The following is a 19904-nucleotide window of genomic DNA, read 5'->3' as shown; positions in this document are numbered from 1 at the left end:
GCATAAGAAATAATTGGAACAGATCTTTTGAACAGTTTTCTCCCTCATCTGTTTCAATGCAAAGGAATACATTGTTATTGTTATATGCTGTTGAGCCACTTGCAACTCATAGAGACCCTATGTACAAGAGCCCCAAATCCTGCTCTATCCTGTGCCAACCTCACTGTCTCTGACACACCTACTCCCACTACCCCAATCACTGAATAGATCCATCTCATTGAGGGTCGTCCTCTCCTGTGCTGTTTCTCCGCTCTGCCAAACATGATGTCCCTCTCCAAGGACTGGTCTCTCCTTGCAAAATGTCCAAAGTATGTCAGATGAAGCTTCAGAATCCTTATCTCCAATTAAGATGTACCTGACATCAGAAATTATATCTTTTGTGCCATGACCTTTTCTGACTTCAGTTTGAATTTCTGGCAGTTCCTTGTAAATGTACCGTTCTAGCTGGTTTTGTATCATTTTCAGCAAGATCTTATTTGCTTGTAATATTAGTGATATTGTTCCATAAACTTCACTTTTGGTTGGACCAAATTTTTGGAAATGGGAACAAAAATGGATCTCTTTTGATCAGATAGCCAGGCAGCTGTTTTCCAAAAATCTTGTCTTAGATTACTGAGTTTTTCTAGCCTTGCACCAGTTTATCGAAACATTCACTTATTTGGCCAAATAGCTGTTTATAGAATCCACTAAATCTTAACTAAATCCTAAAAGCACTGCAACAGAATTTATAATGAGGCAACGTATTGTTATGTTATTAAGTTTCCTGGAGTCGTAGGTGACTCATAGTGACCCTATGAACAAAAGTCCTCAACACTGTGTGACTTTCATCCTTTCTCCAGGTTCATACTGTTTTTGGAAGCAATCTAATAAGGAAGTGGATGCCAGACCTGCTTCCAAGTTTGTTTTTTTGGTCAAGTATTCTTCTAGGTCGTATAGCTGTGGTGTGTCCACTTGCCATACAGTGGTAACTTGTGGTTGCTGTGAAGCTGAACACTGTGACATTAATGTGTCAAATATGATAATGGTTACCCATGGCAGACAGTGTTTGGTGTAGTTCCCCGATTAAAACAAGATTGGTTCATTGTTCAGGATATTTTGTTTTCTTGATGTTGAGATATAATCTAAATTGAAATCTGTGATTTTTAATCTTTTGTAGCAAGTGTTTTAAGCCCTCCTGACATTCAGCAAGCAAGGTTTTGTCATCTGCATAACAGGTTGTTGATGAGTCTTCCTTTCAATTTGATGCCACTTTATTCTTCATAAAGTTCAACTTTTTGAATATTTTCTTTATCTTATAGATCAAATAATAAGGAGAAAGGACATAATTTTGATGTACATCTTTTCATTTTATACCAGTATATGTTCCATTGTTTTATTTAGACAACAGCCTGTTGGTCTAAGTATAGATTTTTTTTATGAGCACAATTAAGTGTTCTGGGATTTCTCTTCTTCTCAATGTTAACCACAAATTGTTATGATTCACACAGTCAAAAATCTTTCTGCAGTCAATAAAACACAGATAGACATCTTTCTTGTGTTCTCTACTCTTAGCCAAAATCCTTCTGACACCAGCATTGATAACACTGGTGTCATAGACCCTTTTAAATTAAACTTATTTCCTGGTAGGTCTGTGTTAAAATATCATTGTAAATATTTTTCAACAATCTTAACTAAATTTGTCTGCATGTAATATTAATGATATTCTTAGATAATTTTCACATTCTTTTAGATTATCTGTTTTTTAGGAATGTGAGCAAATATGGATCTCTTCCCGTTAGTCGGCCAGGGAGCTGTCGTTTAGATTACTTGGTGTAGTCTTATAAACACATGCAAGGCTGCATCTGTTTATTGGACAAGAATGGTGCTGCATTCATAGTAAAATAAGACCATTTCAAGATCTATACTGAATATATCTAATAATACATAATACACAATATTATGAGCAAAAGGATACTATCTGTACACAAAAAAGACACGTTAATACAGCTATTATACCAATGTATGCATTAAAAACTAAAAGCAAAGATGAGGAAATTGAGTTTTACTATCAATTATGGCAGTCTCTAATTGATCTAACATACACTCAATATTCATTAATAATATTAGGTTTATTGTTGTTGTTGTGTGCCATAGAGTAGGAGCTGAACCATAGCTTACCCTCCAGTGGGTTTTCAGAGGCATTTAATCTCACAGAAGGAGATTGCCCATCCTTCTCCCATGGAGCAGTTGGTGGCCTCAAGCTGTGTGCCTTCAGGATTGCAGGACAGTTTCTCAGAACTAGGCTATCAGAGCTCCCTAATATTAGGTAACTGGGATGTAAAAGGTGGAAAGAAATAAGGAAGACTGGCAGTTAGCAATTTCACACTTGATGTCAGGAATGAGGTTACTGATTGAATATTGAATTTTGTACAGTCAATAATTTATTCACAGTAAATACCATTTTTTAAAAAAAGACAAACTTCAACTTTACACATAAAGCTTTCCTGATCGACCACACAGTAATGCAATTTACTACATCTATGCAGAGAATCTTTGGAGAAAATCAATATCAGCACTAAAATTAAGCTAGATGTTGACAATGAGGCAGATCATCTATTATTCCTATGCAAGTTCAATTGAAGCTGAAAATAACTGCAAAAAGTCTAGTAGAATGAAAAAATATAAGCTTGAGTCTATCCCACTTGAATTTAAAAAACCATAAGAAGAATAGATTTGAGGCTTTAAATATTAATGATCAAAGGACATATGAGTTGTGGCATGATAGGAAGGATATTATGAATATAAAAGCAAAAGATCATTACAAATACAAAATAAAAGGAAAGACCATAATGTAGGTCAGAAGACACTCAAAAATTGCAATAGAACATTGAGAAGTCAAGTGAAGTTGGTGAAGAGCTGGAGTAATATTATAAAAAAGGAAGAACTCACTTGATATTTATTAAGATAAAAATAAACACAAATATGAGCCTTGTGTTGCAATATTGAAGGATACTTTGGGCGAAAGTTTGAATAAACCTGGAATCATCAAAAGAAGATTGAAGTGATACACAGAGTAACTGTAGAACAAAGAACTGGCTGCCACAGAACCATTTCAGAAAGTGGCATATGCTCAAGAACCAATGGTATTAAAGTTACAAGTTACACCAAAGGCAATGGCAAAAATAAGATCACAGAAATTAGAAGAATACCCACCTATGTATTTCAACTGTTCTACCACCACAGATGCTGAACTCTCCTGCCACACAGATGTAACAGAATCATACTCAAAATTATAGGGTTTATTAAGGAAGTTAACAGTATGGCAGCAAGATATAAATTCTCAGTCAGGGCATCTCAAGTGGTTAGTATGCTCTTCATCTTTTAGCCTCACAACAAGTATCAGTTTTACAAATGTCTGTAATCTTGTTAATTATGGTATCTTCCCTAGCTATCCAGAAAGTTTGGGTATAAGGGCAGAAGTGCCAAGTTAATTGCCTCATGCCTGTCTTTGATTATCCATTGAGGATGCTGTTTCTCTGTGCTGATGCCAGTCTGACTAGTGCAAGAATCTCTGGCCCTGTAGGATGTATAATGCATTCTTTCCTTCTTCCTTGTTGGTAGTGAGGTTTCCACATGTCCACTGCTAAATGTGTGTGATTTAACTTTGTGGGATGAGAAAAACAGAGCAGTTCCATAACCATTATTTTATGTCTGTGTTATTTAAAATCCCCACTCATTCATGTGGTTATGGTCAACATTTATGACAAATAAAATAATTTTGAAAAATAAATCCATGCTACTACAGAGGTAACTCATGGTTTCTGTAATGCTAACCACTGTGACACTGACATTTTAAATTTGATAATGGCTACCCATGATGGATAGTGTTTAGTGGAGCTCCAGATTAAAACAGGCTTGGGAGAGGAAGTGACATCCACTTCCGAAATAGCTTTCCTCTGAAAACTCTGAACTTAGAGAAATGATAAAAGTTAAACAATTGTTCAGGTCTTTCGTTCATAGGGTCTCTATGAGTCATCTATTACTCAATGGAACTTAACAACAAAAAAACAACATTTTATGGTTTTGGTTCTTGGGATATGATATTATGCTGAGAGAAATGGAAAGTCAAAGAAAAGAAGATTCTCAACATGATGGATTGATGCGGTGAGTGTAGTAATGGGCTCAAGCGTGTCTCAGATTGTGGGATGGCGTAGGATAGGGAAAGGGTTGGGTCTGTTCTCTATAGAATTGCTGTGAGTCATAGAAAGAGCTCTGTTGGCAAAGTGGATAGAAAGTTATGCCACCAAACCAAAGGTGGGTGATTTTAATCTGCAGCACTCAGGCCTGGTTTTAACTTGTTTTGGTCAAACATTCTTCTAAGTGGTATAGCACTGGTGTGCCCATTTGCTGTATAGAATTTACCCATGGCTGCTGTGATGCTAAACAGTGTAACACTGATGTGTCAAATGCAACAATAGTTATCTATAGTGAACTGTGTTTGGGGGAACTCCCAGATTAAAACAGGCTTGGAAGTGGTAGTGGCAATCACTTCCAAAGCAGCTTTCCTCCAGAAAATCTATGAACTTAGAGAAATTATGAAAGTTAAACAAATGTCCAGGTCTTGATTCATAGGGTTGCTATGAGTCATCCACAACTCAATGACACTTAGCAATAACAATGGCAGCAATTGGCACAAATTTAAAAAAATTGAAGGGAAAATGTTTATGCTTACAAAAGATTAAAAGGTGTAACTGAACACTGGTTTTATCTAAAGACTTTCTGGAAAAGATCTCATTATATAGGAGAATTGCTGTTCTTAGGTGCTGACAAGTCCAGTACAACTCATAGCAACTCTATCAACAACATATCTATGAACATTGTCCTCCTATTCTCTGCCCCCACCATTGTCTCTAATACATTTAAGCCCATTGCTGCTATTACTTTCAATCCATCGTTCTTGTGCTGACATTTCATATTTTCAAACATGGAACAACTTTCTATGGAACAACTTTTCTTACTCATTTTAGTAATTTCTAGTGCTTTTCAGCAGTATTTTGCTTCCATGTGATGTTGTTATTGTTCTTAAGTGCCACTGAGTCGTACATGACTCGTAGTGACCCTATGAATGAAAGACCTGAATCCTTGTATAACTTTCATTGTTTTTCCATGTTCATAAAATTAGTAACATTACTTTCTATCCACTAGGACAACAGAGCTTTCTCTATGTTGTTGTTATTGTTGTTGTTGTTGATAAGTGCTGCCAAGTTGTAGACAACTCATAGCAACCCTATGAATGAAAGACCTGAACACTTGTATAACATTTATTGTTTCTTCATGTTCATAGAGTATCTGGAGATAAGCTATTTTGGAAGTGGATGTCACTCCTGCTTGCATGTGATGATATTAATGATCTTATTATTAAACAATATCATTAATATCACATGGAAGCAAAATACTCCTGAAGATTATTCAAAATTGGCAAGAACAGTACATAGATAAGGAACTGTCAGAATTTCGAGCAAAATTTAGAAGATGCTGCGGCAACAGGGATATCATTGCTGATGTCAGAAGGATCCTGGCTGAGAGTAAAAACCACCAGTAAAATGTCTACTTATACTTTATTGACTATGCAGACATCTGATTACGTGGATCATAATATGTCAGAGCAAAAATTAAGAAGGATGGGAATTCTGGAGCACTTAATTTTGCTCATGCAAAAATCTATACTTTAGGCTATTGTGTGAACAGAACAAGGGAACACTACCTAATTTAAAATTAGGAAAGGGGTGTGTCCAGATTGTATTCTTTCTCCATACCTATTTGATCTGTAGGCTGAACAAATTATTTGAGAATCTGGACTCCATGAAGAGGAGTATGGCATCAGGATTGGAAAGAGATTCATCAATAACACAGCTTTATTCATTATGTAGATGGCACAGCTTTGCTTGTTGAAAATGAGGACTTGAAGCACTTGTTACAGAAGATCAAAAAAAAATATAGTCTTCACTACAGATGTAATCTCAATGTCAAGAAAAAAGGGATTCTTACCACTGGACATATAAGTAACATCATACAAGATGGAGAAAAGATTGAAGTTGTCAAGGATTATCTTGTTTGGGTCCATAATCAATATCCTTGATTCCAGTAGTAAGGAAAACAGGAGATACATTGCACTGGAAAAGTCTACAGTTAAGGACCTCTCCAAATTATCAAGGAGTAATTATGTAAGTTGAGGATTAGGGTTTGTCTGATTCAAACCCATGAGCTTTCTGATCACTTATTATGCATCTGAGAACTGGGGAATTAATAATAATAAGAATTGATACCTTTGAGCTGTGATGTTAGAGAAGAGGGCCAAACATCCTATGGAATGCCAAAAGAACAAACAAATATGTCTTAGAGAGGGTGCAGCCAAAGTGCTCTTTGAAGGCAAAGTTGATGAGGATTCACCTCACCTACTTTAGGCATATTGCTAAGAGGGGCTATTCCTTGGAGTGGGATATGATGTTCTGAAATGTAGAGGGCTGATGAAGAGGAAGAACCTCGAACCCGTGGGTTGACACAATGACTGCTGCAATGGGCTTAATGTGTTAGGAAGCATAAGGATGGCACAGGATAGGACAGGGTTCAGATCTGTCATTTATAGGGTTGCTATGGGTTATATCCAACTTGATGGCACCGAACAACAAAAACAACAACAACAAAGCAAGATACCCAAAGTGAGGTAACTTGTCTCTTTGTCTCAAAGGGAATGCTGCGGATGCACTTTTCCCAAGACATATCTGTATGTTTTTGTCAGTCTATGGTTCTCCAATACCACAACTCAAAGACATCAATTATTTTTTATGTCAACTTTATTCATGTCCAGCTCTAGACACGTAAAAAGGGAGAGAAAAAACCATGGCTGGGATCAAGTGAACTTTAGCTTTAAAACTGCCTCATGTTTCTCAGTAGATTAGAGACTTCTCTGACGGCAGATTTACCCAATATGTCTCCTGATCTCCTGACTGCTCATACAAATGATGTTTATTGCTGATCCAAGTAGCATGAATTCATTGATAGTCTAAATATTTTCTCCATTTACCATTATGGTGCTTATCAGTCCAGTAGTAAGTAATTTTTTGAATTATTTTCGTATTGCAAGCTGTAGTACGTGATCTTCTGTAGCAAGTATGTCTTCCTCTGTGTTTCATTGACTATGCAAAGGCATTTGACTGTGTAGATCATAACAGACTATGGCTGACTCTGAGAAGAATGGGAATCCCAGAACACTTGATCTTTCTAATGAGAAACTTATACTTGGACCAGGAGACAGTCGTCAGAACAGAGCAAGGGAACACTGCATGGTTCAAAATTGGGAAGGGTGTACGCCAGGGATGCATCCTATCTCCATACCTTTTCAACCTATATGCAGAACAGATTATCCGGGAGGCTGGGTTCTATGAGGAGAAATGTGTGGTCAAGTTTGGTGGACGATTTATCAACAACCTGCGTTATGTGGATGACACAACCCTGCTTGCTGAAACTGAGGAGGACCTGAAGCGCCTGCTGCAGAGTGTCAAGGACTGCAGCCTGCAATATGGATTGAGGCTCAATGTCAAGGAGACAAAGATTCTCACCACTGGACCAATCGGCAGCATCAGGATGGATGGTGAAGATATTGAGATTGTACACAGCTTTAGTTTGCTTGGCTCCATAGTCAACAGTCTTGGCACCAGCAGCAAGGTTATTTTTTTCTGCATAATGCAGGTCGTTGATGTGTCTTCCTCCAAACCTGATGCTAGATTATTCTTCACAAAGTCTAGCTTTTCCAATGATTTGTTTTATAGGCAGATTGAATAGATAAGGAGGAAGGATACAACCTTGATGCACACTTTCCCGATTTAAGCCATGCAGTGTTCTCTTTGGACAACAGTTTTTTGGTCTAAGTATAGGTTTCATATGAGCGTACTTAAGTAAGAGTAGTTATTTTGTTTGTATTTTTGTTGTTACTGTTATGGGCTACTTAGAACTGATTCAAAGCCAGCATCATAGTGAGTTTTCAAAGATGATATTACACGGAAGGAGATTGCCTAGTTTTCTCTCAAGGAGCTGCTGGTGGATTTGAACTGCTTGTATTTGTATTAAAAGCATAATTCCTTAGCAGTTAGTCATCAGATTTCATTCTGACCTTTGAACAAGGCTTAAATAATGAAAAATTGATAATATAACTTACTGCTTTTCATGAAAATTAAAATAATATGCCACAAAGTCAAGAGCTAAAATCTATGTTAAATTATATTTTAAATAAAAATTTCACATATCTTCCTTTTATACTTGATAATAACATGGATTTTTGCCTTTTTTGAGATTCATACTTCAACAAAAGGCTTATCTTTTTTAATATATTCTAGTGATTTTCTACATAAAATAGAAAGTGATTTTCCACATTTGTTTATTCTAATTTGATGACTATGAAAGGCAAGACTTCCTTATTTAGGATCAATAGAAAAATCTAAGTGAATAATGTATTCAAATGTGTGGCCTTCTGAAATAAATCTATCGATTCTGAAATAGCAAAAAAAACCCCACAGGTACATTGTTGTTTGGTTTTCAATGCCTCATTTACCTTCATCTTGGAACAGTAAGACCATATGTTTGGGTAACTATTTGGGCTAGTTAACCTGAAATTAAAGTAAGCATATTGTTCATTGAGTTGATGATAAATATGGTTGAACACCCACTGTGTAGTTTACAGGATCCAGCTGATTATTTTAAGCTTTTATGAATAGTAAATAAAACTTAATAGATATCCATTTTTGATACCTGACTCACACAGCCACAATGAGGTAGAAAAACAGCCCACTTTCAAAATAATGTGACATCATATAATCATGTATCCTGACAACATATGGAGCCAGTAAGCATTTAACACTCTCTGAGAACGACAAGACACTAATGAAAGTTTAAATGTTAAGTTTCAATAGTAACGATTGAACGTACTGGTGTAAATATTTTCCTGAAATGAATTGATATTTTATCAAATCATGTTTCCTTTTGTTGGTGTTTTGGTCTCTATCTTTTTAATAACTAATTATATAAGTGGTTAGAAATAGACATAGGCTATTAAAACAATTTCCTTTGAACTGATTGGAGTATCAACTTAATACTAACAGCAAAGTATTATAATGGGATGTACAGAGAGCTGGAATTGAAGAATAAAAATGAAACAACTCATTCTTCAAGTCTCAGTCTGAACTGAGGAAAAAAATAAACTTTTAGTTGCAATGTTTAAAGATTTTCAATGATCCAGGAAGCATCAAAAAAGATTATAATGATGGGCAAGGTCCAATAACGATTCATTTGTAAAACATAATGCACGACAATGATTGTATGAAACACAATGTGAATGAAGAATAGTTTAAAAAAAAATAAAAGGAAGGAATACAGGACTACACAGTCACTATCCCAGAAAGAACAGATTGACACTGAAAAATTACATAAAGTACCATATGAACCTAAAAACAACAATCATATGAACAGAAGTCCATGGTAATGAGGGAAGAAGTTAAAGCTGCACTGAACGCATTGTCAAAAATAAGGCCCCAGAAATCAATAGGATTTTGATTGAATATTTTAACTAACAGATGCAGTTCTGGATTCATTCATTAATCTATGTCAGTAAATTTGAAGGACAGTTGTCTGGTCAATGGATTGGAGGAGATCCATATTTATTCCCAGTAAAGGTGATCCAACAGAATGTGGGAACTATTGAACAATATTAATATCACATGCAAACAAAACTACTGGACTTCATTCAAAAACAGCTAGAACAGTACATAGAGAATTGCCAGAAGTTCAAGCAGGATTGAGAAGAGGCCATGGACCCCCAATACTATCACTGCTGATACCAGATGGTTCCTGGCTGAAAGTAAAGAATATCAGAAGAATGACTCTTTCTGTTTTATTAACTATGTAGAGAAATTAGACTGTGTGGATTATAGCAAGTTATGGTTGACATTGAGAATAATTGGAACTCCAGAACACTTAATTATGCATATGAAAAGCCTTTACCTAGACCACGCAAGAGGCTGTTGTGTGAACAGAAAACTACATGGCTTAAAATTGAGAAAGGAGTATGTCAAGGTTATATTTTCTCTATCTTGAGCAGATTATTTGATAACCTTGAATCTATAAAAAATGTAGCATCAAGATTGGAGGAAGAATCATCAAAATCTGTATTATGAGATAACACAAACTTGTTTACTGGAAGTGAGATGAACTTAAAGCATTGGTTGTGGAAAATCGAAGAATACAGCCTTCAATGTGGATTTCATCTCATTGTCAAGAGAAAAAAAAATTCTTACTGCGGGACCTATAAGCAACATCATGCTAGATGGAGAAAAGACTGAAATGGCCAATGAATCCATTTTTTTTGGATCCATAATCAACACATTTTGTACCAGCAGTGTGGAAGTCAGGAGATATATTGCACTGAGAAAGTCTACAGTCTAGAAATCTAAAAATTACTGAGAAGTAATCACATTTGTTTGAGGACTAAGGTGCATACGATTCAGGTGATGGTCTTTCTGATCACTTGCTATGTATCTGAGATTTGGATGATGAAGAAAGATGACAGATTGTTTTTACCTAGGAAAATCAACAAATATTAGAAAAAAATTTAAAAAAATAAAAAAGAAAGATGACAGAGAAAGAATTGATGTCTTTGAGCTGTTATGTGGGAAAAGAACACTGAGTGTCCCTTGGACAGCCAAAGGTGGGGAAATATTTCTTGAAGAAAGTACAGACAGAGTGCTCCTATGGGGCAAAGATATTAAAGCTTTGTCCCATATACTTTGGGCATATAGATAGGAGAGGCTATTTCTTGGAGAGAGACATCATGCTTGGAGAAGTGGAGGGTAAATAAAAGGGAGGAAGACAATCATCCAGTTGATTGACACGGTGATTGCAAGAGTGGGAGCTAGTGTGTCAGAAATTATAAGGATAACACGTAAAAAGACAGGGTTCAGATCTGTTATTCATAGGGTCACTGTGGGTCTTACTCAACTCAATGGCACATAACAATATGTTATGAAAATATTTTCTATTATAATTATTTTATTCACTTATTGTGACACATATCCACCCTATTATAATGTTTTTATTGAGATTTCTTGTGTATTAATAATTTCTGATATTTCAACAAACCATCACTGCCCTGGATGTACTCACTAAGTTGTGCCAAGAAATCTGGAGGACAGCCAGCTGGCCGCTGACAGGAAAAGATCGTTATTTGTTCCCATTCCAAAGAAAGGTGACCCAACAGAGCGTGGGAATTAAGAGAACAATATCATTAATATCACATGCAAGCAAGATTCTGTTGAATATTATCAAAAAAGGTTTGGAGCAATATGTCAACAGAGAACTGTCAGATGTGTCGGCTGGATTTAGAAGAGGCCTTGGTACTAGGGATATTATAGCTAATGTTAGATGGATCTTGGCAGAAAGCAAAGAATACCAGAAGGATGTCTATCTGTGCTTCATTGACTATGCAAAGGCTTTTGACTGTGTGGATCACAACAAGCTGTGGCTGACTCTGAGAAGAATAGGAATCCCAGAAGATTTGATTGTGCTAATGCGAAACCTATACTTGGACCAAGAGGCAGTTGTCAGAACAGAGCAAGGAGACATTACATGGTTCAAAATCAAGAAAGGGGTCTGTCAGGGATGTATTCTGTCTCCATACCTTTACAATCTGTATGCAGAACAGATCATCTGAGATGCTGGGCTGTATGAGGAGGAACGTGGTATCAAGAATGGTGAAAGAGTCATAAACAACCTGCGTTATGCAGATGAACCTGCTTACTGAAACTGAGGAGTGCCTGAAGCGCTTACTGCAGAAGGTCAACGACTGCAGCCTCCAATATGGATTGGGGCTCAACATCAGGAAAACAAAGATTCTCATCACTGGGCCAACTGGCAGTATCAGTATGGATGGTGAAGAGATCGAGATAGTTAACAGTTTTAGTTTACTTGGCTCCACAATCAACACTCTTGGTACCAGCACCCAGGAAATCAAGAGATGAATTGCATTGGAAAAGTCAGCTGTGACGGACCTCTCAAGAGTATTGAAGAGCAATGACATCAGGCTGGAGACTAAGGTGTGCCTGATCTGGGCTATAGTATTCACAATTAGACGCTATGCATCAGAGACTTGGACAGCGAATAGGGATGATAGAAAGAGAATTGATGCCTTTGGACTGTGGTGCTGGAGAAGAGTGTTGAATATGCCATGGACTGTTAGGAGAACAAACAAGTTTGTCCTGGAGAAGGTGATGCCGGAATGCTCCTTGGAGTCAAGGATTCTGAAGCTTTGTCTGACATAATTTGAGCATGTTGCAAGGAGGGATTGGTCCTTGGAGAGGGACATCATGTTTACCAGAATGGAGCAGCGGCACAGGGTTAGACCTTCAATGAGAAGGCTCAGTTCTGTGACTGGAGTGATGGGAATGAGTGAGTTTGAAATGGCTAGGTTGGCACAGGATAGAACAGCGTTTAGAGCTCTTATACATAGGGTGGCTATGAGTCTCAAGTGACTCGATGGCACATAACAACAACAACATTTATCTATTGAAGCAGGAGCAGCATCCACTTCCGTAATAGCTTTCCTCCGGAAACTCTATGAACCTAGAGAGTGGATGAGAGACACCCAAGTGTTGAGGACTCTCCTTCATAGTGGTCGCTATGAGTTGCCTGCGACTCGTCGGCACCTAACGACAACAATTATTTATCTGGTTCTCTGTATGAAACTTTATGAAAATGAGACAAGGAATTGATATTTTATCTTATCCTAAAATCTTATAAAAAAATTCCTAAACTTTTTCAGTCTATATCAATACTTTTGGGTTCAGTGATTCTGTGTATTGCCTCTTTCTTCTTTTGATACTTTCTAAGTTTTTCAATATAATGACAGTAACATCTTTAAACATTGTAACTCGAAGCTTAACTTTGTTTTTCAGTTCTCCTAGCTTGTGAAATGCAAAGTGAGTTTCCCCCTTTTTGTTCTCCAATTGTAGCTATCTGCACATTCCATTGTAATATTTTGCTTTTTCTTCTAGAGCTTCTCATTTTTAGGGACTCTTCTGACATTCATTTCAGTTGTTTTTGTTTTTGTTTTTCTTTTTTTCTCTGTCTTTGTAATGACCCTTTTCTTTCTTCATAGTTGATATCATCCCACAACTCATAAGGTCTTGCTTCATTGGTGATCAATGCTTCAAACTTATTCTTAAGACGATTTTGAAATTCAGAGGCAATAGATTCAACACCACACTTTAGAATTTGTGGACTTATTTTAACTTTCTTCAGCCTAAATTTTAACTTGCATATGAGTAATTATGGTCTAACTCACAGTCCACTCCTGGCCTAGCTTTGACTGCAGATATTGAACTTCTCCAATTATTCCTCCCACAAATGTAGTCAATCTGATTCCTGTGCAGTCCATACGGTAAGGTCCATGTGTAAAGTTATCGTGTGTGTGTGTGCGTGAGTGTGTGTGTGTGTGTGTGTGTGTGTGTGTATAAAATTTGCATCTATGTTCATGAGAAATATTTGTCTGCAATGTCTACACCTGGTTTTAAAATTAGAGTTATGCTTGCTTCATAGAATGTCTCTGGAAGTGTTCTTTGTTTTATATATATTAAATAACTTAAGTAGGATTAGTGATAAATCTTCTCTGAAAGTTTTGTAGAATTCTACTGTGAAGCCATTTGATCTAGGACTTTGTTTATGGGGAGTCTTTTTATGACCTGCTCAATTTATTCCTTTGTGAGGAGTCTATTCAAGTGTTAGATAAATGTGTCTGTCTGGGTCAGTCTGGGTAGGGTATGAGTTTCAATGACTTTGTCCATTTTCTCTAATTTTTCAAATTTATCAGACTATTGTTGTTGTTGTTAATTGCCATCAAGTTGAGAACGACGCATAACAATCCTATGAACAAAAGACCTGAACTCTGTTTATAACTATCATTGTTTCTCTAAGTTCACAGAGTTTCTGGAGGCACATTTAGGAAGTGGATGCCACTCCTGCTTCAAAACTGCTTTTTGGGGTTTTTTTTGGGAGTGTCAGCAAACACTGTCCACCATGGGTAACCATAATGCCATTTGTCACATCAGTGGCACAGTGTTTAGCATCACAAAAAACCGTAAGTTACCTCTGTAGAGCAAATCAACAGACCAATGCTATACTACTTAGAAGAATTAAAACTAAGCCAAGGGCCCAAGAAAACAACCACTTTATAAATACAAGGCCAAATCCAATCTGTTCACACCCAGTTGTAAACAAAACAAAAACAAATAGCCTACATCCAAGTCTCAACCAAAACAAGAGAAAACACTTTGTAGAATCCAACTGCTCCACATATCAGGCCCAAACTGGAGACCAACTGCCTTTCAAAGACAAGGACAAATTCAATCAGCTCACATCCCATTGTGAACAAAACAAAAAACAGTCGGTCCACAGCTGAGCCTCAACCAAAACAAGAGAAAACACTTTATAGAATCCAACTACTCTACACAATCAGCCTGAAACTGGAGACCAACTGCTTTTCAAATATATGCATAGCTTTTCATAATATTCCAGTATTATGTATTTAATATCCTTTGGTTCTTGTGTGATGTCACCTTTATTATTTCTTAAGCAAATTGTTCGTCTTCCTTTTTCCTTTGGTTAAATTTACCCATAGTTTGTCAATTTTATTGACCTTTTTGAGAAACCAAAGCCTTGTGTATTGATAATTTCAATTGTTTACTATTTCTGATCTCATTTATTTCAGCTCTTGTTCTTATAATTTTCTTTCTTGTAGAGTTTGTGGGGTTAGATAGTTGTTCTTTTTCTATCCGATGAAGGTGTTAGCCTATTGCTATGAGCTGCCCCCTAACGACTGTCTTAGCTGCATCCCAGAGGTTTTGGTATATTTTATTTTCATTATCATTTGTTTCTAGGAACTTCTTTATTTCATTCTTTATTTCTTCTATAATCCAGTCATGTTCTAGCAGGGTTTTATTTATCTTCCACGTTGGTGACTTATAAGTTTATCATCTTGTGGTTAATTCCTAGGTTTATGCCATTGTGTTCTGAAAAGATATTTTGTATTATTTCAATATTTTTTTAATTTGTTGAGGCTTGCTTTGTGCTCTTACATGTGATAACTTCAGGAGAATGCACCATGTGCCTTTGAGAACAAAGTGAATTTAGTTTTAGTTGTGTTCAGTGGTAAGAAGATAGCCACAAGTTCGAATTGCCTGAATGTGGAGTTTAGATCTATATCTTCATTAAATTTCTTTTGAGTTGACCTATTCTTTGGTAAAAGTGATGTGTTAAAGTATCCTACCACTATTGTGATGCTGTCTATTTCTTTATTCAATTCTTTAATGCTTATTTTATGCATTGAGCCAGTCTATCATTTGGTACATAGATTTTGATCAATGCTTACTTCTTGATCTATTGTACCTTTACTCATTGTATAGTGTCCTTCTACATCTTCTGTGGTGGCTTTAATTCTGAAGTCTATTTTATCAGAGATTAAAATTGCCACTCTTAGGTTTTTAAGGTTGCCATTTATGTGGTATATTTTCTTCCCCAAACTTTGATTTTGAGTCTATCTTTCCCTTCGTTTCTTAGATGAGTGAGTCTCTTGTAGACAACATATTCATGGGCTTTAAAAAAATCCATTCTGCTATTCTGCTACTCTTTTTCTCTAGATTTGTCCATTTAGTCCATTCATATTAAGTATGATTATTGACAGGACAAATTTCATCATTTCAATTTTGCTGGGTTTTTTTTGTGTTTTGTTTTTTTTTCTTTTGACAACCTCTTCAACAAATGGTGCTGGCAAAAGTGGGGTACTAACTGCAAAAAGTAGAAATAGGATTACATCTCACACCATACAAAAAAATCACAACTCAATGAAGATCAGAGATTTGAGAAAAAAGCTCAAAACCGGAAAAGAGTCAAACTGGGATCAAGTTTAGAAGGCCTAGTCTATGATGCAAATAGCCAAATATAGTCAGAAATGCACAATTTGAAGAGGATAAAATGAATCAATGAGACCTTCTAAAGATTAATTTTTTGTACTCACCAAAAAATTTTTTCAGCAGGTGAAATGAAAGCTTACTGACTCAGAACAAACATTTGGCAAATCATCTCAGACAAGGTTCTCATAAGGGAAAAGACTGGTAATCTAACTAAAAATGGGCAAAATACTTGGAAAGACTTTTCACAGAGGATGACATTTGTATGACCACCAGACACATAAAGAAATGTTCAAAATCACTGACAATAAGAAAAATGAAAATCTAAACCACAATGAGATTAAAAACAAACAAACAAACAACAACAACAAAAACCCCAAAACAAAACCACCACAGTGAGATACCATCTCATTCCAGTAACAGCGGTAAAGGATATCAAGTAATAAATGTTGGAGAGGATGTGGCAAATTAGGAACTCTTATACATTGTTGGTGGCATTGTAATATGGTACAATCACTCTGGAAGACAATTTGGTATTTTCTCAAAAAGCTGAACAGAGAAATTCCATATGACCTAGTTATTTCACTGCTTGGAATATACCCTAAGAAAATGACAACTGAGGCACAAACAGAGACTTGCACGTCAGTATTCAGAGCAGCATTATTCACCACCACAAGAATATGGAAATAGCCCAAATTTCCACCACAATCAAATGGACTGAGAAACTCTCATACATTCACACAATGGATTACTATACAGCATGCCGAAGCAATGATTTTGTTAATTACTACCTAACTTGGGAAGAACTGGAAAGCATTATGTTAAGTGAACTAACTCAATCCCAGATGGACAAATATTGTATAAGACCGTTATTGTACAGTGTGTATGAGGATTCAAGGGTGGGGATGACGGGAGCAGAGGGGTGAGACAGGTGGGAAAGGGGTGTGGAGAAGGGGTAATGATGGAATCATACAATTTGATAGGTGGAGGGAGAAGTGTTAGAGGAATGGAACTGATCTGGTATGAAAAACAGTACATATGAACTTTGTAAGGAAACCAGTACATAATAAGGGAGAGGGGAAGGTATTTATAATGGATTAATCTTTGAAAACAAAAAATTCTATCATTCTATATTCAGTCACCTTTCTATCACCAAACCCATATTTTTTAACTACTATTCCGTCTTCACTCTTCCCAATATTTGCATTCTAGTTACCGACAATCATTAACACATCTTGAATGTGTATTTGATCACTTTCAGACAGCAAGATTTTCAATTCCTTCATCTGTAGCTCTTTATGTAGGAGGATATTTTTGAATAATAATCATATTAACAAATCTTCTTTGTATGCAGATGGACAATATACAATCACTCACAGAATTGTATTTCAACATAGAACTTAAATGTAGTTTTTTTTTACTATGAATGCAGCAGCATTCTTCTTCTGTTTTTCTTGCCCAGCATATTGTACCATATGATCTTCTCATTCTAAGTGGCCAAAGCAAGTGAATCTTACCTCACTAATACCTACAATATTGATATTAACACATTCTTTAAACAATTTCTAGTTTTCTAACATTCAAGCTACATATATTCAATATCCCAATTATTATGGAATGTTTATAATTATGTTTCCTCATTTTGACTGACTTTTAATCTGGACTCTTCTACTGCTATTATAACTATGTTCCTCTGCTGTTCATAGGATTTTCAGAGGCCTGATATTTAAGAAGTGAATGATCAATCCTGCTTCTTAGTTTGTCTTAATCTGAGTTGTTGTTGTTGTTATGTGCCGTCGAGTCCTTTGCGACTCATAGTGACCCTATGTACAACAGCCCTAAACTGTGCTCTATTCTGTGCCAATCTCATTGCCTCTGACACACCCATCCCGATTACCCCAGTCACTGAATCAATCCACCTCATAGAGGGTCTTCCCCTCCTGCTCTGTCCCTCTACTCTACCCAGCATGATGTCCCTCTCCAAAGACCTGTCTCTCCTTACAACATGCCCAAAGTACGTCAGACGAGAGTTCTCCTGAAACCTTTCTATAATAGGTAACCCTTGTGTCATTTGGCACATCAGTGCCATAGCTTTCAGTATCACAACATCCCACAAGTTACTTGAGTACAAAAAACTGACAGGCAAGTGATGAATCAATTAGAGCAATGTTCTCCATGAACACAACAAGCTGACACTTTAGTTTGTAACTCTAATAGTATATGACACGACCTCACTTGCCAAAACTGAATAGGACATGAGGCATTTGCTGCAGAAGGTCAAGGATTGTAATATTCAATATGAATTTAAGCTCAATACCAAGAAAACAAACATTCTCACCACTGAGCCGTTTGGAAACATTATGAAAGATGGTGAAGTGACTGAGATCGTTAACAGCTTCAGTGTACTTGGCTCCACAATCATACTCTTGTTGTAAGCACTCAAGAAATAAAAAAAAACCAAACTACACTGGAAAAATCTGCTGTCAGGAACCTCTCCAGAGTATTGAAAAGCAGTGATGTCATTCTGGAGACTAAGGTGCGTCTCTCCCGGCCATGGTCTTCACGATTACTTGCTATGCACTATAAAGCTGGATAATGACAAGGGATAATAGAAGGAGAATTGATGTCCTTGAGTTGTGGTGCTGGAGAAGAGAATTTTGAATATACCATGGGCTGCTGGGAGGACAAACAAGTTCACCCTGTAGAAGGTGAAACCCGGCTGCTCCTTGGAGGCAAGAATTCTGAAGCTCCATCTGACATATTTTGGACATGTTGCAATGAGGAACTAGTCTTTGTAGAGGGACATCATGCTTGGGAGGATGGATGGATAGCAAAAGAGAGAAGTTTCTGGATGAGATGGATTGACTCAGTGACTGTGGTAATAGAGGTGAGTGGGTCAGAGACAAAGATATTGGTTCAAAATAGAGCAGGTTTCAGAGCTATTGTACATACGGTTGCTATGAGTTGCAAGTGACTCGATGGCACTTAACAACAATAGAATATCAATATTCACACAAGGCAAGGGACCCAAGTCAACTTTTAATCACCTATCAGGCCCTAATTGTTTTAAACAAAAGGCTTCTAGCCCAAAATTAATATTTAATTAAATAAAAAAGATCAAACTGCCCAAATATGATCACAAATTTAATAAAAATGACCAAACAAACCACACCTGATTATTAATTAAATAAAAATTACCTATCCTTCAGAATTCACATCCTTTAATCAGGATGCTCTCAGGCAGGCCACAACCAACTTTAAATCATAAAATCCCATGTCTTGGGTCCTAATTGATTTAAACAAGAGGCTTCTAGCCACAATTGATTGTTAATTAAAAAAAGACCCACAAAAAGACCCAAGATAAAAAAGCTCACATTTGATTGTTAATTAAATTTAAAAAGATCATTTTGAAATTCAGATGGAATAGATTCAAGATCATATTTGATCACTTAATTCTCCTTTTATGAAACCTATATCTAAACCAGGAGGCATTTGTGAGAACAGAGTAAGGAAAGAAGACATAGAATAAAATTAAGAAGTGAATGTGCCATTGTTGTATTCTTTCCATACCTGTTTAATCGGTATGCTGTACAAATTATTCGAGAAACTGGACTTTCTGTGTTATACAGATTGACACAAACTTGCTTTCTGAAACTAAAGAGGATTTGAACTACTTTTTTTCAGAAGATCAAAGAATACAACTTTCAATATGGATTGCATCTCAATGTCAAGACACAAAAATTCTTACCAATGGACCAATAAGCAATATCATGATACATGAAGTAAAGTTTGAAACTATCAACTTAATCTTACTTGGATCTACTGATTTTGGAATTTAGATGTACTCTTATTGATTGTGTTTGGCCATACATGTTCATATCCTTGAAGATGTATCATGGGGGTGTTGCAACCTAGAAG

Source organism: Elephantulus edwardii, unplaced genomic scaffold, assembly GCF_000299155.1.
Source record: "Elephantulus edwardii isolate Elephantulus edwardi_28Jun2011 unplaced genomic scaffold, EleEdw1.0 scaffold00043, whole genome shotgun sequence".
NCBI classification, from domain to species: domain Eukaryota; kingdom Metazoa; phylum Chordata; class Mammalia; order Macroscelidea; family Macroscelididae; genus Elephantulus; species Elephantulus edwardii.
Note: the sequence above shows the minus strand (reverse complement) of the source record.